The sequence below is a fragment of the Heptranchias perlo genome, chromosome 22, assembly GCF_035084215.1.
Source record: "Heptranchias perlo isolate sHepPer1 chromosome 22, sHepPer1.hap1, whole genome shotgun sequence".
Classification (NCBI taxonomy): Eukaryota; Metazoa; Chordata; class Chondrichthyes; order Hexanchiformes; family Hexanchidae; genus Heptranchias; species Heptranchias perlo.
Genome location: NC_090346.1, coordinates 5360741 through 5384102, shown reverse-complemented (window position 1 = coordinate 5384102; position 23362 = coordinate 5360741). Strand labels below are relative to the sequence as shown.

General features: G+C 45.4%; 1 long non-coding RNA gene across 1 annotated transcript; it reads left to right on the top strand.

Annotated features, from left to right (window-relative positions):
* Nucleotides 1-658: 658 nt before the first annotated feature.
* On the top strand, nt 659-5202 carry LOC137340843 (uncharacterized). The gene is made up of 3 exons (XR_010966880.1): nt 659-834; nt 3956-4041; nt 5120-5202. It is a non-coding gene; the product is annotated as an uncharacterized lncRNA (long non-coding RNA).
* Nucleotides 5203-23362: the final 18160 nt, after the last annotated feature.

The window sequence follows — 23362 nt, the reverse complement described above, 5'->3', positions numbered from 1 at the left end:
AGTTACAAATGTCTCGGCAGCCAGAGGCAATAATCCAGCCACTAACCTGTAAATCCTGCGTGGCCCCTTGAAATAGCGCGGTGGGGGATCCTCCAGGCACTCCACAACACGATCAGATGGTCGGGTTTAAGACTGTGCGTTGAGTTGAGCGTTAAGTCCCAAAATGCTGTCAGCGTTGCACACTGATTAAAACCATTTTCTCCCTACTTTACATGATTCCAGCATTCCTTATCTGCACCTGCCCAAACTCCTATACCAAGATGGCGTCAGGCGCATGTCACGCAGGAAAAGTGCGTGTGCATCCAAGACGCCATCTTGGATGTCGGAGAGGCTGTGTAGCGCTGAAACAACGGGCGCTACACGGCCCAATTTAGCACCCTAGAACTCACCAACAGTGGGTGGTGGGAGGTAATTATAATTTAAAATCGTGGATCAGAAGCAGAGAACAGTAACTTCATTCTCTCCAAAACCTAACTCTGAATGTAACAAATGCTCAGTGCTAGCTTACAGTTTAGGAAAACTGTTCTTCACTAATGAACCTAGTTGGTAGAAAGACATCACGTGGCAAGCTGAGGGAATTTGTGTTATCATGTTGGAATTCTAATATTTAGTTGTAAAACAAGTATATTTCCTTTTCCTTTTACAGAGTAATCTTTCAGCTACTGTCATCGATGGTGTGCGGTTTGAAATTACCAAAAGCCTATCTGGACTGAGTGATATAGAGGTGGATAAATGGCTTAATGTTACTCTAATTCCACATCTGCCATTGATCACCACCACTCTTTTCGCTTCCAACAACACCCTGAGAATCCCGTGCCTTCCTTTCAAAAAAATGTGAGTACATTTCTAATCAGTCCTCAACTGAAATGCTTATAATTTCATGTAATTCCATGTAAGATTCAGTAAGTCTGAGTAGTACAGTGCCCATGGGATCAGCATTTGTCCCACTAGAAGACACATCAACACATCACGTCACTGTCTAGGAACAGAAAATATATGTCACATGTTAGCATCCACAGAACTTTCACCATTACCTTCACTTAGTTCCATTTTAGTTTTGCTCTCCCCACTTCCATATATATGGTGGAAAGTCACTCACATCACATTCTGTCTATTATAATGAATTGTTGCATCGTCTAGGATGATAGAATCATAGAATGATACAGCACAGAAGGAGGCCATTCGGCCCATCGTGCCTGTGCCAGTTCTTTGAAAGAGCTATCCAGTTAGTCCCACTCTCATGCCCTTTCCCCACTCCCCTGCAAATTTTGCACTTTCAGGTATTTATCCAATTCCCTTCTGAAAGTTACTATTGAATCTGCTTCCATTGCCTTTTCAGGCAGTGCATTCCAGATCATAACAACTCACTGCGCAAAAAAATTTCTCCTTATCTCACCTCTGGTTATTTTGACAATTACCATAAGCCTGTGCCCTCTGGTTACTGATCCTTTTGCCATTGGAAACAGTTTCTCCTTATTTACTCGTTCAAAACCCTTCATGATTTCGAACACCTCTATTAAATCTACCCTTAACCTTCTCTGCTCTAAGGAGAACAATTCCAGCTTCTCCAGTCTCTCCACGTAACTGAAGTCCCACATCCCTTGTATCATTCTAGTAAATCTCCTCTGCACCCTTTCTAAGACCTTGACATCCTTCCACAATACTCCAGCTGGGAGTGATTTATAAAGGTTTAGCATAACTATCTTGCTTTTGTATACCATGCCTGTGCTTATAAACAATCCCATATGCTTTTTTAACAGCCTTCTCAACTTGTCCTGCCACCTTCACAGATTTGTGTAAGTGCACCCCCAAATCTCTCTGTTCCTGCAACCCCTTTAAAATTATACCATTTAGTTTACATTACCTCTCCTCATTCTTCCTACCAAAATGCATCACTTCACACTTCTCTATGTTGAATTGCATCTGCCATGTGTCTGCCCATTTCACCAGTCTACGTCCTCCTGATGCCTGTTACTATCCTCCTCACTGTTAACTACATTTCCGAGTTTTCTGTTATCTGCAAACTTTGAAATTATGCCCTATATACCCAAGTCCAGGTCATTAATATATATCAAAAAGAGCCGTGGTCCTAATACTTCCCTCCAGTCTGAAAAATAACCATTCACCATGACTCTCTCCTGTCTGTATCTTAGCCAATTTTGTATCTACGCTGCCACCGCCCCTTTAATCCGATAGGCTTCAATTTTGCTACAAGGCTTATTATGTGATACTTTAACAAATGCCTTTTTAATGTCCATTTTCACAGCGTCAATTGCACTACCATCATCAACCCTCTACGTTACTGCATCAAAAATTTCAAGCAAGTTAGTCAAACACCGACTTGCCTTTAACAAATCCACGCTGACTATCATTTATTTTTCCAAGTGATAATTGATTTTGTCTCGGATTATTGTCTCTAAAAGTTATCCCACCACCAACATTAGGCTGTCTGGCCTGGGGTAGTTGCCGGATTTATCCCTTTTCCTTTTTTTGAACAGGGGTGTAACATTTGCAATCCTCTAGTCCTCTGGTACCGCTCCCATATCTAAGGAGGATTGGATCATTTATGATCCAAGAACACCGTTCATTCACAATATTTTCAGGATTGAACATACTGACCAAATATATTCCCATTTTTTTCTTAATGACGCCTGTACATTAAAATTGAGCTTTAAACCAGGGTTCACCCTCTCAGTCAAATAGCCTGCCAGCACTGACTGTAATAGCTCACAGGAATAATGGCCAGTTGGACATGGACATGGCACCCTTGGAACCAAAACTCAACCAAAGAGTCAGTGGCTTCGGAAGGGGAGGGGAGGGGAGAAAACCGGCAAGGCAAAGATATACCAATACAGTGTTTTCTGTACAAGGTCAGTTGTGTGATGAATGTAATGGGGGGAGGGGGAAATCTTCCTGACATTTGCCACAATGAAACACCCATTCCCAGAAGTGAAGATCAGGAAAAAGAAGGTAGACATCAGTAATGATGGGTCTCTGTCCTCTTTGTTTTGAGATTTTAAAGGCTTCCTCGGTAGGGCTGGAATTGGACCTGTTGTCTTTGCAATGAGGCAGCAGGCGGTTGGTGTGCCCAGATACAGGAGCATCCTATAATTCTGCTGGAGGACTTTCACCAGACGCCCCCCCTCCCCCCTCAGTTTGAAGGATATGAGGGGAGCACGGCAGCAAACTGAAGGGGACCTCCAAAATAAGTTTAAAAATTTGTGCTTTGGGATCCTTCCTGCTAACAGCTCTCCAGCAACAGCCAGAAATCCCCATGTTCTCATCTAACATCATTGTGGCAGCACCATGCAGATACATGCTCAGGAGATACAAGTTTAATGTGTGAGGTGTGAGATGCTGGGTGGTATTGATAAGGCAGAAAAGGGGCCAAAGATTTCACATCATTTAGGAGTATTTGGTGAACTTTCACACTTCTATTATGGGAGATATTAATTATGAAACAATATTATGGTATGAGGAAGAATACATATTGTCCAATTTTCTGATGGATGATGTGTGCATTTTAAAAATTTGTTCTTGGGAAGTGGGTGACACTGCTAAGGCCACATTTAATGCCCATCCCTAGTTGCCCTGAGAAGAATTGGTGGGCCTTTTCCTTGAACACAGCAGCCCTTGTGCTGTTGGTGCTCCCACAATGGTGCTAGGGAGGGAATTCAGGATTTTTACTGTGTGTTTGTGTGTGGCTGAAAATGCTCTCAACATTGATTGTAATGAACATGCTTTCATATGTATTACCTTTGTGTGCTATTTTAACCTATTTATGAACTCATTTAAAGAAAATGGGTCAACATATTTATAAAATAGCACATGAACACGCAGATAGATTTCTTAAAAATACTACTGAGAACAATTTCAACCCCCAAATCCTAAGGGAACATTGTTTGTTAATTCCAGTGACCTGTGTACATGATGTATTTCTGTTTATTTTCCATAGTGTCGCAGGACTGAGCTTATTCAAACAGCGGCTGAATATCAGTGTTCAAGAAACCATATATGAAAATATATTAACTTATGCTAAAGGTAATGAAATAAAGCTTGACTTCATTCATAAATATAAATGTTCCTGTTCAATGGCTTGTTGACACCTTGTGGTTTGATCCATTGGTGGCTTTTCAACTGATGTGTTACTGTTCCTAGTAACATTTTTCATTCTCCTATCATATAGCTACAATAACTAATCTTGTGAGTTTATTTATATTTGGCTCTTTTTTGCTTCAAAATGTCTTGCAATTTAAGAAACCTTTAACATGTTATAAAGGTTCTTGTTACGAATTATAGGTCTGCACTAGCTATTCTCTCAGGTTCAGCACTACTGGTTTCTCTCATAAGTGGACTCTATGCCCCTTATAATCTGGATTTTACCTTTAACACCCAATATCTAGCCGATTTACCATGCAAGGAGTGATGGTGACAGTTACGCAATTATAGCTCAAACCAACCGTCTAAATCAAATATTTAAATGCCTCAAAAAACAACAGTAATTAATCCAGGCTCTATACATCGAAATATTATAGCTAAAGGACTTATTGAGTTGAATGAAATTAGACCATTTATGTCCAACAACTATAATTTACCAATCAAAGTTTTAGTCATTAATAAATTGTCCAAGGAATCTTCATAAGCAACTAATTGTTAATTTTCTGATATAAAGTGTAAAATGTCCTTCAGGAAACTGATCAGCCACCATTACCTTGTCTGGCCTACATGTGATTCCAGTCCCACACAATGTGGTTGACTCTTAATGCCCTCAAGACAACTAAGGATGAGCAATAAATACTACTAACATCCCAAGAATAATTTTAGGAAATGGAGAGCGTTAATAGCGGCTAATTCAGCAGAAAATGTCACCAAAACATTGCTACTACTTGAAGTCTCAACTGAGGCCTCCAAGCTGAATGAAAACATTTGTTGACTGTGCTTTTGGCAAGTTTAACTTTTGTGTCAATCCTTGTTAGCAATTTAAGGAGTAGCTAATGAATAGCTCTACCAGTTTCATCCTGTTGCATAATTTGGGCTTTCAGATGTTTATGGCAAGTTAACATTTTTTGTGTGAATAGGATAATTGAAAAGTAACTGAATACTTTCTGCTTTTTCCCAGCATTCCCTCTTCATTGTTATGAAAACAACAGTTTTGTTCTCTATCTGAAGAGCTATTACCAAGGTTTCTTTGACTTTCTAACACTGAAGGATGTATTTTCACTGGTTCCTCCTGACCGTGGAGCTGAGGTAAAAAGAAAGTGATATCTCTTGTGAAATTGATTTGATGTGGGTGTCTGCCTTTCCAAATCAACATTATTTACTTCACCTGCCTGTAACCAGTACAATGAATCTGGTAATTTTCCAAAATGTCTATTCTAGTTCTAATTCCAGAAAACTCCGAATTCGATCAAATCGCCGCAAAGAAAAAAGAAAAATATAATTTCTCTATCCTTCAGTGTCCTGTGAGATGTGTCATTTCCTGAGAGGGCAGGGTAGGCATCTGCCCATATTACAATGTAATAACTCCAGAAGGTGCACAGAAGTCTTGGTTCTATTATTTTCCCTACACTCTCAAAAGTGGTGCCTTCTATCCACCAGCACCGTAATTAATGGCCGAGTGATCTCTGTGAACTCCCTTGGACCAAATTTTGTGCATGTCATACTAGTCTGTATCAGAGAGTCCTGTAACACAGTAGTAACAACATTGAGATTGATTAGTATGCATTGGACTGACAATATCCATGATATTACAAATTTAACAAGGCAGTTATATTTTTAGGTCTTTACCCTTCTAGATTTTTTGCAGCATCAGATCCCTCTTATAGGTGAGTTCCAGCTCTCTATACCTTCAAGAGCATCTCACTAGCCTTGGTTTTTAGCAAATGGTTGTTGCTGTTTCCGTATCATTCTATTGCACGCTTCCCTTGGAGAATTTGCAGGCTGCGATGTGAAAGCTCCTTCCATGGCCGTAACCAGCTTTATACCAGCTGATTGGATGCTTAGTCTTATACAGCGGGAGGGTTTTATGGGTTCCCACAACCCACACGATGATACGAGCAGATGGGGGAGGAATGCACCCATTAGTGTGGCATCTCCAGCTGAAGGTCAAACTAGAGTTCAGAGCCAGAGTTGTCTCTACTTTCCAGGACTGACTGGAGCACCTTCTGACTCAGAGGCAGGAATGCTATCACTAGGCCAAAGGTTCACACCATAACAAATGGTACAGCATTTCTATTAATTGTACTAAAATTATACTATGCCCTCGTTGCATCTCTTTTCTGTCTGATGTGCGATAGAGATTCTTTTTTTTAACGTTTAAATTATTATGTGAATTTGTTTTACAAAAGTTGAACAAATAAATAACTACCAGCGATTTGTATATCTATGTACACATATGTATGAAAACGCTTTGGACAGCCCTAACAGACTCTTCAGTAATCCTCATCTCGTTCACGCTTCAAAAAAATACTCAAGCTGTTGACCTGCTAGGAGCCATTAAGGTGAACAAAGAATACTGCAAATCAGCACATGCCCTCTGAATTTGCTATCTGTTTAATTGAAACAAATATGAAAATCGTGAAAATAAATACACACTTTGAAGAGTATGTGCAATTTTTTTAAAACAAGGCTATGCACAGGAATATTAATGTGAATAACACACACTGAAAATGCAAGTGGGACAGACGTTGAAATGCAAGTGGGACAGAAAATATATGGAAGCTGAGGAACGGAAGACTGCGAATTTGGCCATGGTCCCATTTCGCTGCTACCGACTCAAGTACTTCAATTCTCTCTTGACTGGCCTCCCATTTTGCACCCTCCGTAAACCTGAGCTCATCCAAAACTCTGCTACCCGTATCCTAACTCGCACCAAGTCCCATTCACCCATCACCCCTGTGAACGCTGACCTAGATTGGCTTCTGGTCCAGCAACGCCTCCAATTTAAAATTCTCATTCTTGTGATAAAATCCCTTCATGGCCTCGCCCCTCCCTATCTCTGTAGCCTCTCCCAGTCCTACAACCCTCCAATTCTGGACTCTTGTGCATCCTTGATTTCCTTTGTCCCACAACTGATGGCTGTGCCTTCAGCTGCTTAGGTCCTAAGTTCTATAATTCCCTCTCTAAACCTCTCCACCTCTCTTCCCTCCTTTAAGACGTTCCTTAAAAATTTTATCTTTGACCAAGCTGTCCTAATATCTCCTTATATCAAAAAATATACATTCCATTGAGAAATAAAAACTCCATGGGAAAAGTGATCCACTCGTGGCTAACAAAAGAAGATAAGGATAGTATTAGATTAAAAGAGGCCTGTAATGTTGCCAAGAAGAGTAGTAAGCCTGAGGATTGGGAAAGTTTTGGAAACCAGCAAAGGACGACCAAAAGGATATAGACAGGTTAAGTGACCTGACGAAAGAGAAAGCCTCCGAAAGCTTGTGATTTTAAAATAAAATTGTTGGACTATAACCTGGTGTAAGATTCTTTACATCTACATTTTTGACACAGTAGTATGTGTGTATTCATTTGTTTTGCCAAGTCTGCTTACATACAGTTGAGGAATTCCATATTGTGTTTTACAGGTGTTGAATAGCATTGATCCGAGTGAATTGGCTGATGTGTTGAGCAGGCCTGGATTCATTGATGACAACAAGACTCTAACCACCGTCTTAATCCATATTAAACCCGTCCAGAATCTGGCTACATTTATAGATCAATTCATCAAAAAAATCCAAGATGTGAGCTGCAAATGTTATTTATTCTTTTAAGATCACAGGATGTAGCGCAGATAAACTGCAGTGGTTCTCCCAAAATGTTGTCCGTTATTTCAGAGCAGGGTCAGCAGTGCCAGAGTACTTGTCTGAGGTCGAAGTGCCTCATTAACATAGAATCATAGAATCATAGAAGTTACAACATGGAAACAGGCCCTTCGGCCCAACATGTCCATGTCGCCCAGTTTATACCACTAAGCTAGTCCCAATTGCCTGCACTTGGCCCATATCCCTCTATACCCATCTTACCCATGTAACTGTCCAAATGCTTTTTAAAAGACAAAATTGTACCCGCCTCTACTACTGCCTCTGGCAGCTCGTTCCAGACACTCACCACCCTTTGAGTGAAAAAATTGCCCCTCTGGACCCTTTTGTATCTCTCCCCTCTCACCTTAAATCTGTGCCCCCTCGTTATAGACTCCCCTACCTTTGGGAAAAGATTTTGACTATCGACCTTATCTATGCCCCTCATTATTTTATAGACTTCTATAAGATCACCCCTTAACCTCCTACTCTCCAGGGAAAAAAGTCCCAGTCTGTCTAACCTCTCCCTGTAAGTCAAACCATCAAGTCCCGGTAGCATCCTAGTAAATCTTTTCTGCACTCTTTCTAGTTTAATAATATCCTTTCTATAATAGGGTGACCAGAACTGTACACAGTACTCCAAGTGTGGCCTCACCAATGCCCTGTACAACTTCAACAAGACATCCCAACTCCTGCATTCAATGTTCTGACCAATGAAACCAAGCATGCTGAATGCCTTCTTCACCACCCTATCCACCTGTGACTCCACTTTCAAGGAGCTATGAATCTGTACTCCCAGATCTCTTTGTTCTATAACTCTCCCCAACGCCCTACCATTAACGGAGTAGGTCCTGGCCCGATTCGATCTACCAAAATGCATCACCTCACATTTATCTAAATTAAACTCCATCTGCCATTCATGGGCCCACTGGCCCAATTTATCAAGATCCCGTTGCAATCCTAGATAACCTTCTTCACTGTCCACAATGCCACCAATCTTGGTGTCATCTGCAAACTTACTAACCATGCCTCCTAAATTCTCATCCAAATCATTAATATAAATAACAAATAACAGCGGACCCAGCACCGATCCCTGAGGCACACCGCTGGACACAGGCATTCAGTTTGAAAAACAACCCTCTACAACCACTCTCTGTCTTCTGTCGTCAAGCCAATTTTGTATCCAATTGGCTACCTCACCTTGGATCCCATGAGATTTAACCTTATGTAACAACCTACCATGCGGTACCTTGTCAAATGCTTTGCTGAAGTCCATGTAGACCACGTCTACTGCACAGCCCTCATCTATCTTCTTGGTTACCCCTTCAAAAAACTCAATCAAATTCGTGAGACATGATTTTCCTCTCTCAAAACCATGCTGACTGTTCCTAATTAGTCCCTGCCTCTCCAAATGCCTGTAGATCCTGTCCCTCAGAATACCCTCTAACAACTTACCCACTACAGATGTCAGGCTCACTGGTCTGTAGTTCCCAGGCTTTTCCCTGCCGCCCTTCTTAAACAAAGGCACAACATTTGCTACCCTCCAATCTTCAGGCACCTCACCTGTAGCGGTGGATGATTCAAATATCTCTGCTAGGGGACCCGCAATTTCCTCCCTAACCTCCCATAACGTCCTGGGATACATTTCATCAGGTCCCGGAGATTTATCTACCTTGATGCGCGTTAAGACTTCCAGCACCTCCCTCTCTGTAATATGTACACTCCTCAAGACATCACTATTTATTTCCCCAAGTTCCCTAACATCCATGCCTTTCTCAACCGTAAATACCGATGTGAAATATTCATTCAGGATCTCACCCATCTCTTGTGGTTCCGCACATAGATGACCTTGTTGATCCTTAAGAGGCCCTACTCTCTCCCTAGTTACCCTTTTGCCCTTTATGTATTTGTAGAAGCTCTTTGGATTCACCATTGCCTGATCTGCCAAAGCAATCTCATATCCCCTTTTTGCCCTCCTGATTTCTCTCTTAACTCTACTCCGGCAATCTCTATACTCTTCAAGGGATCCACTTGATCCCAGCTGCCTATGCATGTCATATGCCTCCTTCTTCTTTTTGACTAGTTGCTCAATCTCCCGAGTCATCCAAGGTTCCCTACTTCTACCAGCCTTGCCCTTCACTTTATAAGGAATGTGCTTACCCTGAACCCTGGTTAACACACTTTTGAAAGCCTCCCACTTACCAGACATCCCTTTGCCTGCCAACAGACTCTCCCAATCAACTTCTGAAAGTTCCTGTCTAATACCATCAAAATTGGCCTTTCCCCAATTTAGAATTTTAACTTTTGGGCCAGACCTATCCTTCTCCATAGCTATCTTAAAACTAATGGAATTATGATCACTTGTCCCAAAGTGATCCCTCACCAACACTTCTGTCACCTGCCCTTCCTTATTTCCCAAGAGGAGGTCAAGTTTTGCCCCCTCTCTAGTCGGGCCATCCACATACTGAATGAGAAATTCCTCCTGAATACACTCAACAAATTTCTCTCCATCCAAGCCCCTAATGCTATGGCTGTCCCAGTCAATGTTGGGAAAGTTAAAGTCCCCTACTATTACCACCCTATTTTTCTTGCAGCTGTCTGTAATCTCCTTACATATTTGCTCCTCAATTTCCCGTTGACTATTTGGGGGTCTGTAGTACAATCCTATCAAAGTGATCTCTCCCTTCTTATTTTTCAGTTCTACCCATATAGACTCAGTGGGCGAACCCTCGGATATATCCCCTCTCACTACTGCCGTGATGTTCTCCCTAATCAAGAACGCAACTCCCCCTCCTCTCTTACCTCCTGCTCTATCTTTCCTATAGCATCTGTACCCTGGAACATTGAGCTGCCAGTCCTGCCCCTCCCTTAGCCATGTTTCAGTAATAGCTATAACATCCCAGTCCCATGTACCCATCCATGCCCTGAGTTCATCTGCCTTGCCCATCAGACTTCTTGCATTGAAATAAATGCAGTTTAATCTAGACTTCCCTTGGTCTTTGCCCTGCTTTCTCAGACCATCTGTCCGGTCATGTTCTGTACACTCTCCCTTACTGCCTTTTGTTTCTGTCACCACTTTATTTCCCACTGACTTCCTGCATCGGTTCCCATCCCCCTGCCACATTAGTTTAAACCCTCCCCAACAGCACTGGCAAACACTCCCCCTAGGACATTGGTTCCAGTCCTGCCCAGATGCAGACCGTCCAATTTGTACTGGTCCCACCTCCCCCAGAACCGGTTCCAATGGCCCAGGAATTTGAATCCCTCCCTCTTGCACCATCTCTCAAGCCACGTATTCATCTTAGCTATCCTGTCATTCCTACTCTGACTAACCCGTGGCACTGGTAGCAATCCTGAGATTACTACCTTTGAGGTCCTACTCTTTAGTTTAACTCCTAACTCCCTAAATTCAGCTTGTAGGACCTCATCCTGTTTTTTACCTATATTGTTGGTGCCTATATGCACCACGACAGGAGGATAAGGGAATGGATCTGTTGCTTGTACACTAATTTTGCTGGGCACACAGGATTGTGGAATTTTGTTCTTTTCTGCCCATTTCAGATCCACAAACTCCTCAGCTGGCTGAAAACTAGGGCTGAGCCACAATAATCGACTCCAAAAACCAGTTTTCCAGCCAGTGCATGCCCTTAACTCTGTTGTCTGAACTGGTCATGTCCATGGTTGGCTCACATCAATGTTATACATGATTTTCCATTGGCAAATACAATGTGTAGTGGCCAAACAAGTTATCTCATCTGCAGCACTGACAGTGAGATCACACTCAGACAAGAAAACTCACTAACAGTGGGTGGGGGGAGGTGGTTATAATTTAAAATCGATGATCAGAAGCAGAGAACAATAACTTCAATTTCTCCAAAACCTAACTCTTATTGTAACAAATGCTCAGTCCTAATTTACAGTTTAGGAAAATTGATCTTCACTAATGGATCTAGTTGGTAGAAAGACATCACATGACAAGCTGAGGGAATTTGTGTTATCATGCTAAAATTTTAATATTTAATTTGAAAACAAGACTAAATCCCTTTCCTTTTTCAGAATAATCTTTTAGCTACTGTCATAGAGGGCATAGAGCTTGAGTTTTCGAAAAGCCTATCTGGACTGAGTGATATAGAGGTGGACAAATGGCTTAATGTCACTCTAATTCCATATCTGCCATTGATCACCACCACCGTTTTAGCTTCTAACAACACCCTGAGAATCCCGTGCCTTCCATTCAAAAAAATGTAAGTACATTTCTAATTTATCATCAACTGTATTGCTTACAATTTCATGTAATTCCATGTAGGATTCAGTAAAATCTGAGTAGTACAGTGCCCATGTAATCAGTAGATGTCCCACTAGAAGACACATGTCATATCACTGTCTAGGAGCCAGAAAATATATGTCACATATTAACATCCACACAACTTTCACCATTACCTTCACTTCGTTCCAATTTGGTTTTGCTCTCCCTGCTTCTAAATATACATGGTGGGAAGTCACTTACATGACATTCTGTCCATTATAATGAATTGTTGACTTAGATGTAACCTCTCAATCCACACATATGTCCAAGAACACCATTCATTCACTATATTTTCAGGATTGAACATCCTGACCAGGTATAATTCCAATTTTTTCCTAATGGCATCTGTACATCAAAATTGAGCTTTTAACCATGATTCTCCCTCACAGTCAAATAGCTGACCAGCACTATCAAAGCACACAGGAATAAAGGCCAGTTGGACAAGGACCTTGCATCTTTCGAACCATAACTCAGCCAAAAAGTCAGTGGCTTCAGGAGGGTAGGGAGTTGGAGAAAATTGGCAAGGAAAAGAAATACCAATATAGCGTTTTCTGTACAAGGTCAGGTGTATGATGAATGGATGGGGAATCTCCCTGGCCTTTGCCACCAGGGAACATCTATTCCCAGAATCAACAGTCAAGAAAAAGAGTGTGGGCATATATAATATCGGGGTCTCTGTCCTCTTTACGTTGCTTTGAGACTTTCACGGATTCTTCTGTAGGGGTGGTGTTGGACCTGTAGTCTTTTCAATGAGGCAGCAAGTTATTGGGGTGCCCAGATACAGGTGCAACCCTTAAATATGGTGGAGTACTTTCACCAGACGGCTCCTCTCCCCCTTCAGACTAAAGGATATGAGGGGAGCATGGCAACAAACTTGAAGATCCCCAAGATAAGTTTAAAAATGTTTTCATCTAACTCCATTCTGGCTGCAGCATGCACATACATGCTCAGGAGATGCAAGTTTAATAACTGAGATGTAAGACGCTGGGTGGTATTGGCAAGGCAGAAAAGGGTCCAAAGATTCCACATCATTTAGGAGTATTTGGTGAATTTTCACACCTATTATGGGAGATATTAATTATGATAGGATATTATGGTGTGAGGAAGAATACATATTGTCCAATTTTTTGATGGATGGGTGTGTGCATGTTTTTTATTTGTTCTTGGGAAGTGGGTGACACTGGTGAGACCACATTTAATGCCCATCTCCAGTTGCCCTGAGAAGAATTGGTGGGTCTTCTCCTTGAACACAGCAGCCCTTGTGCTGTTGGTGCTCCCACAATGGTGTTAGGTAGAGAATTCAGGATTTTTACTGTGTGTTTGTGTATGGCTGAAAATGCTCTCAACATTGATTGTAATGAACATGCTTTCATATGTAATACCTTTGTGTGCTATTTTAACCTATTAACCTGAAGAAAACAGGTCAACAAATATGTAAAATAGCACACAGGCGAATTACAAACAAAAATGCAGAAAGATTTCTTAGAAATACTGCTGAGAACAATTTCAACCCCGAAATCCTAAGGGAACATTGTTTGTTAATTCTAATAACCTGTGTATATGATGTATTTCTGTTTACTTTCTATAGTGTCGCAGTACTGAGCTTATTCAAGCGACAGCAGAATACCAGTGTTCAAGAAACCATATATGAAAATATATTAACTTATGCTAAAGGTAATGCAATAAAGCTTGACTTCATTCATAAGTATAACATAACTCAATCATCAACAAAGTGATGGAAAGTGTCGTCGACAGTGCTATCAAGCGGCACTTAGTCACCTGCTCAGTTTGGGTTCCGCCAGGACCACCCGGCTCCAGACCTCATTACAGCCTTGGTCCAAACATGGACAAAAGAGCTGAATTCCAGAGGTGAGGTGAGAGTGGCTGCCCTTGACATCAAGGCAGCGTTTGAATGAGTGTGGCATCAAGAAGTCCTAGTATAATTGAAATCAATGGGAATCAGGGGGAAAACTCTCCAGTGGCTGGAGTCATACCTAGCACAAAGGAAGTTGGTAGTGGTTGTTGGAGGCCAATCATCTCAGCCCCAGGGCATTGCTGCAGGAGTTCCTCAGGGCAGTGTCCTTGGCCCAACCATCTTCAGCTGCTTCATCAATGACCTTCCCTCCATCATAAGGTCAGAAGTGGGGATGTTCGCTGATGATTGCACAGTGTTCTATTCCATTCACAACCCCTCAAATAATGAAGCAGTCCGAGCCCGCATACAGCAAGACCTGGACAACATCCAGGCTTGGGCTGATACTTGGCAAGTAACAATTGCGCCAGACAAGTGCCAGGCAATGACCATCTCCAACAAGAGAGTCTAACCACCTCTCCTCAAGAAGCTCAACACCATCCAGGTGTAAGGGGTTTCTTTTTTTTACTGTTTCTCGGGCTTATAATAGGTCAGCCAGTTATGTTTTCCTGAGCTGCCCTGCCCGCAGTGCGGTTGCGAATCGCTTACCCCTTCCTGATTCTGAGCTGAGGACTTATCGAGTGGTAACAAAGACAGACAAACAGACCAGTGGATTGGTACAAGGAAAACCAATGTTTATTAATAAGAAAACTAAAACTACAAGGTAAACAGTATAATACAGAAGATAAAGAAATCGCTATGGATGTAATACAGTCTTACACTTATCGGGTTGAAAGAAACAGACACATCGAGGGAAAATTCTAAAATCACAAGTTTAGCAATATCCCTTAACCCCCAACCTTACACTTATGCTAGGTTGTCTTGTGGCAGCCAGAAAATTAATGCTCACCGGTGAAAACAGATGAAAAGGCCTGGCCCCTGTGCCTGCTGCTGCCGTCGACATGTGGTTGCGAGGTTTACTGGATGGCTTCCTTCTTAGTTGCTAGCAGACAGACAGGACAGGGCCAAGAGGCGAAGAGAGCAGCTACTACTAGAAATATACTGGGCAGCTTCAGTTATACCCTCTTGGTAACAGGTTTTTTCATACCTTATCAGCTTGCTTCATTGTTTGATTTAAGCACGAAACGTAAGACAAAGGACCCCACCTCTGGCCCATTTACATTATGGCCGTTTCCTGTATCGATCTGTATGCTAACTGCTTTACCATTGTTCCGAATGTACCTTGATGGTTCACCTTTTGTCCTGCGATCACTTCCTGCTCGAATTTTGATGTGTTGGCCGGCCATGTTGATAGCTTGCCTCAGGGCTAGAATGCAGCTGCATTGTTTAAAGAAACCTGTCTAGACACGAAACCTGCCAAGTTGTTGAGAATGCAATTTCAAATCTGCCGGTCCTTGGCCATGTGTCTGACTGCAGCCATTTTGAGAGACCTTGGATTTTTTAAAACAGTCACACCAGGGTTTCTTTAATAACTCCAATAAATCTTCGGGGTGGGGGGAACATGTGAAATTTTGCGAATCCCTTCACTCCCCCCTGTGGATACTTAAACTTGCTTGAAGTGTCCATGCAAGGTGAGCAAAGATTTCTGACTGTCGCAAACAACCTTCCCCTTTATTTACCTATCCCTAATCCCTCGACACATACATTCCCTTACTTGGAGAGAACCCCAGTGTATGGCAGGCATTCGGATAGAAAACAAGGTTGAATTACAACAATCCCAGCACGGAGGGGTCCAAATACCCCTGCACCACTTGGGATGAAACAGTATTTCGCATACTATACAACACAACAATGAACAATCTTTATTCAAAATAACATCAAAACGTAAACTTACTTTATTGAAAACAACACGGAAGGGACCATCTTTATTAAAATAATGAAACAGGCTGCCATCACTCGCAAGGGATGCGTCCCCGAACTCACACGGGTGTTTCGTCTACCCGAGCATACTGGTCCTTCCATACCCTTTGTGTTGTAACTACTACCTCGAGACCCCTATTCCTACACTGGACGCAAACCAGGTAGAGGACGATCCCGAGCTGACAGATTACTAGCATGTGTGATGCCAGACGAATCCAGGAGGGGACCTCGATATTCTCAAAGATGTCCCACCAGGGTGGGGTCGTAATACTCAGAATATCGGCCCCTATCTGGACAGTCTTCTGTTCCAGCGTGTAAAAGTGTTTTTGGGACACCCCTACTGCTTTTAATAATTTAACGAGGTGTTCTGGGAGAGGGGGGATCTGATAGCCAAAGTGGGCTACATACTTTTGGAGGTTGGTGAAATTCTCTTTCACAGTGAGGTGAACAGTGGATGGTTCAGGGATGGGGACAATTCGTGTCTGTGCCACTTGAACTTCTGCCTGGGGTTTAAAGCAGAAACTGCTGTCACTCACCGCACACCAGCTGTGCTGACCATGCTGGTAGTGAGACGCTGCTGTGGTGATGCAATATGTCCCACCTCCTATATACGCCACCTGTGGGGGAACATGGCCTTGTGCCATGGCTTCCATGGTGCAGTTTATAGGCTTCGCGTCAGCAGCTCTGAACCCGCACTGCGGTTTTGAATAGGCGTTCAAGTGCTGGGGACACAGGATTATGTGTGATCCCCGGCTCTGGCACCCCGAGAGGTCAGTACCCGTCATACCATGCTCCCACTTTATGACGTAGGGCGGGACCGCTGTGAAACGAACGTGTGCACCCCCCTGAATGACACCAATGTTCTCCACCCTGTACACCGGCGCGGGTCGGGCCGTCCCGCCCATGACTGGCATCCTTACAACTATCCCTATGATGGTGTGGTTGGAACGCCCACAGTCCACTGGGACTGGGTAGGCCTCAGAAGCTAGGCGGAGCTGGCACGGACTTAATGTATTCTCAAAAGGGTGGAGGGCTGCGAGGTGTTTGTTGCTGATCCAGGAGGGGACTAAACCTTGCTTTAAATCCTCCAGATTGCTGCGGGCCTCGCCCAGCAACCATGCCCCATACAGCACGCACACTTCATTCTGCGCCGCCTGGTCTGACGCATTCCGACCCTCCCTAATGAGCGCATTCACCGTCTTTGCATACTTTTCCAGCTCCGCTATGATCTCCTTTAAGTGGAGAGTCATGGCCTGATCTTCGTGCAGTTCCGAACCCACCACCTTATTCGCATCGATTAATATTTTCTTTAATTGAGTTTTTAAACCATTAATCTGGGTCTGCAGCTCGATGTCATCTAAGCTGTTGATGACAGAAGACCCCGTGTTAAAACCAGTTAAGACATCGTTAAAAACACCCCTTCTTTGTCTCCCAATCCCGTCCAAAAGCTCGTGGGTGTTTAGTCTGGTTCTGTCACCGTCTGAAAAATCAAACTGATAAAATTTAACATCTCCTTTAAGAGGGCTCATCCGAAGATGTGGTGGTCCTCTGTGTCGCCCCTTCTCGCGAGGCTCAGCCCAGACAGGGCGAGCAGGATCACGCCTCCGAACATTCCCTGTAAGAGATAAAAACATCTGGCCGGGCCCCATATGGGCTGCCTGGCTTGGGTGAAGTGTGAGCGGGTCCCTCGACCTCGGCTCACGTAGACAACACTGGAACGGTTCCATCTTAAAATTACATTACGGTTCCACACCTTATAATAAACCTATACATCTTAACTTAAAACTACAAACTTAACTGCTAAAGTTATATACATCCGCCGCCCGTCTCCGAGCGGCCAGCTCAAATTCTGTCAGGACTGCTGCAGGCTGCTTCCTGCGGCTTGGCTGTACTGAGCTTTACTTCCGGTCCCTCACAGCCCGCGACTGCTGGCTGAGGACCTTTGTCTTTCGACTTAACTTTAGCACGGGAGGTAGCCCTTTTAAACTGGGGAGCCGGCGACCATGCCTTCCTAGGCTGGGGTGTCCGAGGGGACCTCCTAGGAAGTGCTGTTGGTGGGGCTACCCTGGCGAGCGGACCCTTGCTGTGGGTCGCAGTCCTCGCTGGCTGGGGGCTTTTCCCCTGTGGCTCCTCCCTTCCCAAGTCTGAGCTGGGGACAGGCAACCCCCTGCTGTTTGCTGCCTGTTGCTGAGAGTCTTCCTCTCCAGGTTGAAAACCTGGGTCGGGGGCGGGGCTACCTGCCTCAGGCTCCTCCTCCTCCCCACCTGAGTCCCAGAAGAGAGGGGGAGTGGTTTGGACAGGGGTCTGGGTGACTCCTCCCCTGATACATGCGACTGCCCCTGCAGGTGCTGCCTGTGAGCTGTGACCTGCTGGGAGCTGGGGATTTCTAACCTCGGGTTGGATCCCAGCTGCCTGCTTTTTCGCCTCCACAGTACTGGGAACTGGTAGCTCTTGGACCGCTTCCCTCCGAGCCTTGTCTATGGCTCGTTCCCCTGCGCGGACGGTCAGGCCCAGGAATTTCACCTCCTGCTGACCGATCTGCACTTTCTTCTCTAGTCATAGCGGGGCATTGTCAGGGGGGGCTGAGGGAGCTACCACACCAGTAGTGGCTGCTATTCTTCCCTGGCTGGCCATAAAAGATCGCATGGCCTCAAAAAATGACGTGGAGATGCCGGTGATGGACTGGGGTTGACAATTGTAAACAATTTTACAACACCAAGTTATAGTCCAGCAATTTTATTTTAAATTCACAAGCTTTCGGAGATTTTCTCCTTCCTCTGGCAAATGTTTCAAGAGCTCCTTGAAGCCTACGCATTTATACATATTGAACAATACATGGTGTTTACAGACTGCCCCTGCAACTGCCCGTTGCCAAGGCAATCACCGTGTTCAGACAGAGAGGTGTCACCTGCAGAACCCCCGAATACACATTCAACAAAAAAACAAAAAAACAAACGGGGAAAAAAACAGAGAAAAAAAAAAACACAGAGAGAGGCAGAAACATCCGGAAGGCAGAGAGAGCCAGCAAATGACCCATTATATTAAAAACAGATAACATTTGTTCGCTGGTGGGGTAACGTGTAGCGTGACATGAACCCAAGATCCCGGTTGAGGCCGTCCTCATGGGTGCGGAACTTGGCTATCAATTTCTGCTCGACGATTTTGCGTTGTCGTGTGTCTCGAAGGCCGCCTTGGAGTACGCTTACCCGAAGGTCGGTGGATGAATGTCCATGACTGCTGAAGTGTTCCCCGACTGGGAGGGAACCCTCCTGTTTGGCGATTGTTGCGCGGTGTCCGTTCATCCGTTGTCGCAGCGTCTGCATGGTCTCGCCAATGTACCATGCTCTGGGGCATCCTTTCCTGCAACGTATGAGGTAGACAACGTTGGCCGAGTCACAGGAGTATGAACCATGCACCTGGTGGGTGGTGTCATCTCGTGCGATGGTGGTATCTGTGTCGATGATCTGGCATGTCTTGCAGAGGTTACCGTGGCAGGGTTGTGTGGCGTCGTGGACGCTGTTCTCTTGAAAGCTAGGTAGTTTGCTGCGAACGATGGTCTGTTTGAGGTTGGGTGGCTGTTTAAAGGCGAGTAGTGGAGGTGTGGGGATGGCCATAGTGAGGTGTTTGTCCTCATTGATGACATGTTGAAGGCTGCGGAGAACATGGCGTAGTTTCTCCGCTCCGGGGAAGTACTGGACGACAAAGGGTACTCTGTTGGTTGCGTCCCGTGTTAGTCTCCTGAGGAGGTCTATGCGATTTTTTGCTGTGGCCCGTCGGAACTGTCGATCGATGAGTCGAGCGTCATATCCCGTTCTTACTAGGGCGTCTTTCAGCGTCTGTAGGTGTCCATCGCGTTCCTCCTCGTCTGAGCAGACCCTGTGTATTCGCAGGGCCTGTCCATAGGGGATGGCCTCTTTGACGTGGTTAGGGTGGAAGCTGGAAAAGTGGAGCATCGTGAGGTTGTCCGTGGGCTTGCGGTAGAGTGAGGTGCTGAGGTGCCCGTCTTTGATGGAGATTCGTGTGTCCAAGAAAGAAACTGATTCTGAGGAGTAGTCCATGGTGAGCTTGATGGTGGGATGGAACTTGTTGATGTTATCGTGTAGTCTCTTTAGTGATTCCTTGCCGTGGGTCCATAGAAAGAAAATGTCGTCGATGTATCTGGTGTATAGTGTTGGTTGGAGGTCTCGTACAGGGAACCCCCAGCTTCTGTCGTGACACTACAGACTTCCTACAAAAACTCAGTACCCACGGACCAGTTGAACCAGGAACACTTCTCACCACGATGGACGTCTCGGCACTATACACCAGTATCCCCCACGATGACGGCATCGCTGCGACAGCATCAATACTCAACACCAACAACAGCCAATCTCCGGAAGCCATCCTACAACTCATCCGCTTCATCCTGGATCACAATGTCTTCACCTTCGATAACCAGTTCTTTACCCAAACACACGGAACAGCCATGGGGACCAAATTCGCACCCCAATACGCCAACATTTTCATGCACAAGTTCGAGCAGGACTTCTTCACTGCACAAGACCTCCAACCAACACTATACACCAGATACATCGACGACATTTTCTTTCTATGGACCCACGGCAAGGAATCACTAAAGAGACTACACGATAACATCAACAAGTTCCATCCCACCATCAAGCTCACCATGGACTACTCCTCAGAATCAGTTTCTTTCTTGGACACACGAATCTCCATCAAAGACGGGCACCTCAGCACCTCACTCTACCGCAAGCCCACGGACAACCTCACGATGCTCCACTTTTCCAGCTTCCACCCTAAACACGTCAAAGAGGCCATCCCCTATGGACAGGCCCTGCGAATACACAGGGTCTGCTCAGACGAGGAGGAACGCGATGGACACCTACAGACGCTGAAAGACGCCCTAGTAAGAACGGGATATGACGCTCGACTCATCGATCGACAGTTCCGACGGGCCACAGCAAAAAATCGCATAGACCTCCTCAGGAGACTAACACGGGACGCAACCAACAGAGTACCCTTTGTCGTCCAGTACTTCCCCGGAGCGGAGAAACTACGCCATGTTCTCCGCAGCCTTCAACATGTCATCAATGAGGACAAACACCTCACTATGGCCATCCCCACACCTCCACTACTCGCCTTTAAACAGCCACCCAACCTCAAACAGACCATCGTTCGCAGCAAACTACCTAGCTTTCAAGAGAACAGCGTCCACGACGCCACACAACCCTGCCACGGTAACCTCTGCAAGACATGCCAGATCATCGACACAGATACCACCATCGCACGAGATGACACCACCCACCAGGTGCATGGTTCATACTCCTGTGACTCGGCCAACGTTGTCTACCTCATACGTTGCAGGAAAGGATGCCCCAGAGCATGGTACATTGGCGAGACCATGCAGACGCTGCGACAACGGATGAACGGACACCGCGCAACAATCGCCAAACAGGAGGGTTCCCTCCCAGTCGGGGAACACTTCAGCAGTCATGGACATTCATCCACCGACCTTCGGGTAAGCGTACTCCAAGGCGGCCTTCGAGACACACGACAACGCAAAATCGTCGAGCAGAAATTGATAGCCAAGTTCCGCACCCATGAGGACGGCCTCAACCGGGATCTTGGGTTCATGTCACGCTACACGTTACCCCACCAGCGAACAAATGTTATCTGTTTTTAATATAATGGGTCATTTGCTGGCTCTCTCTGCCTTCCGGATGTTTCTGCCTCTCTCTGTGTTTTTTTTTTTCTCTTTTTTTTCCCTGTTTGTTTTTTTGTTTTTTTGTTGAATGTGTATTCGGGGGTTCTGCAGGTGACACCTCTCTGTCTGAACACGGTGATTGCCTTGGCAACGGGCAGTTGCAGGGGCAGTCTGTAAACACCATGTATTGTTCAATATGTATAAATGCGTAGGCTTCAAGGAGCTCTTGAAACATTTGCCTGAGGAAGGAGAAAATCTCCGAAAGCTTGTGAATTTAAAATAAAATTGCTGGACTATAACTTGGTGTTGTAAAATTGTTTACAATTGTCAAAAAATGACTCCATGGCAGCAGGGGCAATTCCTGTCTCTGCCTCCCCCATCGCTGCCTTTTGGGCTGGGGCGGTGGGATTCTTTCCCTTAGTATCCTTCCAGGGGTTTTTACAATCTTTGCGCAAGTGGCCGTCCTTCCCGCACCCAAAGCAGTTTAACTTAGCCTGGGCGGGACGATTCCCTTCCTGGTGCCATTCCCTTTTATGCTGGGCCCCTGATTTAACCTCGTGGACTTTCCCCTTGGGTTGGGGCGTCTCGATACCCCTGATATTTTTAAATGCTATCGTGAGCTGGCGGATCACCGTTTCCTCGGTGGTCTGGGGGCTACGGGGGTCAAACCAGGCCGCAGCTCGTGTTCGAATTTGGGGCAGGCAGTTTGTCATGAGACAGCGGAGCCAGTGGGCTAATTGATCTCTGTTCAGGAGTGTCCGCCTTGGCATTCCCGGGCATGCGCTCCGGTAGACTGGCCACAGCCTGTCTGCGAAAGCCTGTGGGGACTCCCCAGGGAGCTGTACCGTTTTCCCCACCCGGGCGAACGGATTCCCATCATTTAGTCCCATGGCCTCCAATATCTCATCCTTTAACTCCTCGTAATCTTTCTGCCCCCTTTTGCACTCATCTGATAAGGTTTGGAGGAGGTCACCCCCCAGAGAAAACAGCAGCATTTTTGCTTGTTCTGCTTCATCGCAGTCATTAACGCAAGCTGCCTGCTCTATCTCACGGAAGTGTAGAGAGGGGTCTCCCTCCACTGTAAGCTTAGGGATATGGCTAACCATGGCCCTGAGCTGTGGGGTGCCATGCGGCACTACAAACTGGTTCTGGATGGCCCCTAGGTCCTCGCCATCGGCGGGCGGGCCGTACCTCCGTTGTCGGAGGGGGTACACTGGTCCCGGTCCTGGTCTATCTACCAGGAATTGCTGGTTCTCCCCTAATGCTTCATCCTCCACCCCCCCTTGCTGCCAGACCTCCTGAAAACTCGGGGCTATGGGTGATGGCCGTGAAGCCTCTGGTTCCCTAACCAGTGTCGTTCTGGGAGCTGCCTGTGGGACTTCCCTGCTTGGGTTGCCGGTAAAATCCGACTGGCCCGCCTTCGGGCTAAGGAGGCATACCATGCCCTTCGCCCTCGCTAAGGCCATGCCCAAACGTTCTATTTCTTGCCTGCAGGGGCGATGATCTGCGTCCTCAAACCCCTGGGCGCAGGCCAGCTTATATGCTGCCTTTACCTCGCCTACTTTCTCCTCCTGCTCTTTTAATTCTTGCGTGAGGCTGTGGATCTTATAAATTAACATAACCTCACTGCCTCTCGCCTCTCTGACCTGGTATTCCAGGTGTTCCATTCTACCTCTAGCGCTACTTTTGAGCTCAGCGATCTGGTATTCCAGGCGCTCTACCTTTGCCTGGTGGTCCCTTGCCATCTGCGCCCTTTCTTGGCTAATTGCCTGGAGCGCTGCTAACCCTTGCTCTTCAGCTGCTGTCTTTTCCTGCAGCTCTAGGGTCAA